Source organism: Penaeus vannamei, chromosome 40, assembly GCF_042767895.1.
Source record: "Penaeus vannamei isolate JL-2024 chromosome 40, ASM4276789v1, whole genome shotgun sequence".
Classification (NCBI taxonomy): domain Eukaryota; kingdom Metazoa; phylum Arthropoda; class Malacostraca; order Decapoda; family Penaeidae; genus Penaeus; species Penaeus vannamei.
Genome location: NC_091588.1, coordinates 5,068,181 through 5,073,180, shown reverse-complemented (window position 1 = coordinate 5,073,180; position 5,000 = coordinate 5,068,181).

Here is a 5,000-nt window from a genome sequence, read left to right as displayed (position 1 = left end):
CTTAGTTGTTATCAGACTTCCTGTAACTTGACTTATTTGTTATCAGACTTCCTAACTTCTGACTCTATCTGTTATCAGACGTTCTGTAACTTGACTTTATTTGTTATCAGATTCGTAACTTGATTCATTTATGATTGTAGACTTTCATTAACTTGACTTATCTGTTATCAGACTTTCTGTAACTTGACTTAGTTGTTATCAGACTTTCATTAACTTGACTTATCTGTTAAAAGAGTTTCTGTAACTTGCCTTAGTTGTTATCAGACTTTGATTAACTTGACTTATTTGTTATCAGACTTTCTTGTAACACTTAGTTGTTACTGTGACTTTCATTAACTTGACTTATCTGTTATCAGACTTTCTGTAACTTGACTTATTTGTTATCAGACTTTCATTAACTTGACTTATTTGTTATCAGACTTTCTGTAACTTGACTTATTTGTTATCAGACTTTCATTAACTTGACTTATCTGTTATCAGACTTTCTGTAACTTGACTTATTTGTTATCAGACTTTCATTAACTTGACTTAGTTGTTATCAGACTTTCTGTAACTTGACTTATCTGTTATCAGACTTTCATTAACTTGACTTATCTGTTATCAGACTTTCTGTAACTTGACTTAGTTGTTATCAGACTTTCATTAACTTGACTTATCTGTTATCAGAGTTTCTGTAACTTGACTTATTTGTTATCAGACTTTCTGTAACTTGACTTAGTTGTTATCAGACTTCCTGTAACTTGACTTATTTGTTATCAGACTTCCTGTAACTTGACTTATCTGTTATCAGACGTTCTGTAACTTGACTTATTTGTTATCAGATTCTGTAACTTGACTTATTTGTTATCAGACTTTCATTAACTTGACTTATCTGTTATCAGACTTTCTGTAACTTGACTTAGTTGTTATCAGACTTTCATTAACTTGACTTATCTGTTATCAGAGTTTCTGTAACTTGACTTAGTTGTTATCAGACTTTCATTAACTTGACTTATCTGTTATCAGACTTTCTGTAACTTGACTTAGTTGTTATCAGACTTTCATTAACTTGACTTATCTGTTATCAGACTTTCTGTAACTTGACTTGATTCCTGTATTTGTTATCAGACTTTCATTAACTTGACTTATTTGTTATCAGACTTTCTGTAACTTGACTTATTTGTTATCAGACTTTCATTAACTTGACTTAGTTGTTATCAGACTTTCTGTAACTTGACTTATCTGTTATCAGACTTTCATTAACTTGACTTATCTGTTATCAGACTTTCTGTAACTTGACTTAGTTGTTATCAGACTTTCATTAACTTGACTTATCTGTTATCAGAGTTTCTGTAACTTGACTTATTTGTTATCAGACTTTCTGTAACTTGACTTAGTTGTTATCAGACTTCCTGTAACTTGACTTATTTGTTATCAGACTTCCTGTAACTTGACTTATCTGTTATCAGACGTTCTGTAACTTGACTTATTTGTTATCAGATTCTGTAACTTGACTTATTTGTTATCAGACTTTCTGTAACTTGACTTATTTGTTATCAGACTTTCTGTAACTTGACTTATTTGTTATCAGACTTTCTGTAACTTGACTTATTTGTTATCAGACTTTCTGTAACTTGACTTATTTGTTATCAGACTTTCTGTAACTTGACTTATTTGTTATCAGACTTTCTGTAACTTGACTTAGTACGTGTTAACTTTGAAGAAAATTTGATTGAGATGTTAACGTAATGGGGGGAAGGTAGGGGTGGGGGGGGAGTGATAGGGTTATAAGAGGAGGGGGGAGGACGAGGGAGAGAGGAAGAAGGAGAGGGAGAGGAAGATGGGGAGATGGAGGGAGGAGAGGGGAAGAGGGGGAAGAAGAGGAATAATAAAGGAGGACGAGGGAGAGATGGAGGGGTTAGGAGGAGTGAAAGGGTAGAGGGGAGGTGGAAGAAGGAACTGGGGTGAAGGGAGAGAAAAAGAGAAAAAAAAGAGATAGAGGAAAGAGAAAGAAAAAGGAAAGAGAGAGAAAAAAGGAAGAAGGGAAAAAATGAGGAGAGAAGTTTAGAAAAAATGAGAATATAGAATTAGGAAAGGGAGAAGGAGAAGAAGGAAATAAAAAGGTGAAAAGAAAAAGAAGAAAAAGAAAAAATAGAACAAAATGAAAAAAAGAGAGAGATAGAGAGAGTGAAAAAGAAGAGAGACGACCATGAATGAAAAGAGAGGGAGAAAAGAAGCAAAGAAAAGCGGAAACAGTAAAGAAAGTAAAAGAAATAAGTGAAAAGACACAAGGACGGGAGGAAGACAGGAGAGGAAGGGGGAGGGATGTAGGGAAGGGTGGGGGTAAGGGTGGGAAAGGGGGAGGGGGAGGGAAGAGAGGAAAAAAGGAGGGAAGGGGAGGGTGGGGGGAAGGTGGGTGCTGGAAGGGGGGAGTGTATGTATTTGGGGGGGAGGGGGAGTATGTATCATCAGTGTCACTCGACAGACACTTGACAGATTTATGACTATGAAGCTTGACACAAAAGAATGACTTTGAACTTTTTTTTTCCAAAGTTCAAACCTGAACATTCTCTTCAACGCCACAGAAAGATGAGGATTTGCTGAGACTGTGGGATCTCTGCTGGCATGAGCGCTGCTTTGTCTGTCTGTCGGCCTGTCTGTCTGTTAGCCGGACTGTCTTTTAGCTTGTCTGTCTTTTAGCTTGTCTGTCTTTTAGCTTGTCTGTCTGTTAGCCAGACTGTCTTTTAGCTTGTCTGTCTTTTAGCTTGTCTGTCTTTTAGCTTGTCTGTCTGTTAGCCGGACTGTATTTTAGCTTGTCTGTCTTTTAGCTTGTCTGTCTTTTAGCTTGTCTGTCTTTTAGCTTGTCTGTCTTTTAGCTTGTCTGTCTTTTAGCCTGTCTGTCTTTTAGCTTATCTGTCTGTTGACCTGCATGTCTGTTTATTGACCTGTTAGACTATTAGCCTGTCTGTCTGTTGACCTGTCTGTCTGTTAGCCGGACTGTATTTTAACTTGCCTGTGTTGACCTGTCTGTCTGTTGACCTGCCTGTCTGTTTATTGACCTGCTAGACTATTAGCCTGTCTGTCTGTTGACCTGTCTGTCTGTTAGCCGGACTGTATTTTAACTTGCCTGTGTTGACCTGTCTGTCTGTTGACCTGCCTGTCTGTTTATTGACCTGCTAGACTGTCTGTTGATCTGCTTGTCTTATAGCCTGTCTGTCTGTTGATCTGTCTGTCTATCAGCCTGTCTCTTGACCTACTAAACTATTAGCTTGTCTGTCTATTTGCCGGACTGTCTGTTGACCTGCCTGTCTGTCTATTGGTCTTTTAGCCTGCCTCTCTATTAGCCTGTCTATCTATCTGTCTGCCTGTCTATCTGTCTTTCCATTGACCTGCCTGTCAGCCTGTCTGTCTATCAGCTCGTCTGTCTATCGGCCTATCTATCAGCCTACCTATCTATCGACCTAGCTATCTATCGGCCTGTCTGCTTCTCCCCGTTTCTGCCTGGTTGCCAATTTGTTTATTTGTTTATCTCTACGCCTGCTTGCTTTCAACTTTCCTGTCAAAAAAAAAAAAAAAAAAAAAAAAAAAACTTGCTTGTTATTTTTATTGTTCACTTGCTTGTTGCTTGCTTGTTTGGCTGCTTGCCTGACTGCTTCTGCTTGATGTATAATGCATTCATTTCTTTTTTGTAAAATATTGTTGTTAGAGTTATGTACTTGAATGCTAGAGAGAGAAGGAGGGAAGAAGGGAGAGAGGGAGAAGGAGAGAGAGAGAGGGGGAGGGAGGGAGGGAGAGAGGGAGAGGGAGTGGGGAGAGGAGAGGATGAGGAGATAGAGAAAGATAGAGAGAGAGAAGAGAAGAGAGGGAGAAGGAGAGAAATGAGAGAGGAGAGAAAATGAGAGAGAAGGGAGAGAGAAGGAGAGAGAGAAGAGAGAGAGAGAGAGAGAGAGAGAGAGAGAGAGAGAGAGAGAGAGAGAGAGAGAGAGAGAGAGAGAGAGAGAGAAAGAAATAAACAGAGAAGAAAAACAGTGAGAGAAAGAGAGAGAAGAGAGAGAGAGAGAGAGAGAGAAGAAATAAAGAGAGAAGAAAAACAGAGAGAAAAAGAGAGAGACAGAGAGAGAGAGAGAGAGAGAGAGAGAGAGAGAGAGAGAGAGAGAGAGAGAGAGAGAGAGAGAGAGAGAGAGAGAGAGAGAGAGAGAGAGAGATAGGCTATGGGAGAGAGAGAGAGAGAGAGAGAGAGAGAGAGAGAAAGAGAAGGAGGGAGACAGAGAGAGAGAGAGAGAGAGAGAGAGAGAGAGAGAGAAGAGAAGAGAAGAGAAGAGAGAAAGAAGAAGAAGAAAAAGAGAGAGAGAGAGAGAAAAGAAGATCAGAAACATCACCACAAAAGTCATAGAATCCTCATGGAATATCATCCAGCTCGATCGGTATTTACTCGAGCGTTGAAATTCCCACAGGGTTTGGCGCGGGGTGACCGGCGGTGCCATATAAGGAATTCGATAACTATTATTAAAAAAAAAGTGAAAGAAAAAAAAAGAAAAAAGAAAAAAAAATCTATATCTATTTTTTTTTTTTTTTTTTTTTTTTTTTTTTTTTTTTTTTACATCGATTGGTTTTGTGGTCAAATTTATCATATATTTTTAAAGAGTATTATTTGCGTTGATGTTGATGATGAAGCGAGGAGTGAGATGAATCCATCCATTTTTTTAAGGGTATTTGGACATATACATATACGCACACTCACACACACACGGAAACACAAACACACTCTTTCACTTTCTCTCTCTCTCTCTCTCTTTCCCTTAATATCTCTTTCTACACACACACACGCACGCACGCACACACACACACACCACCACACACACACACACACACACACACACACACACACACACACACACACACACACACACACACACACACACACACACACACATATACATATATATATATATACATATATACATATATACATATATACATATATACATATATACATATATACATATATATACATATATACA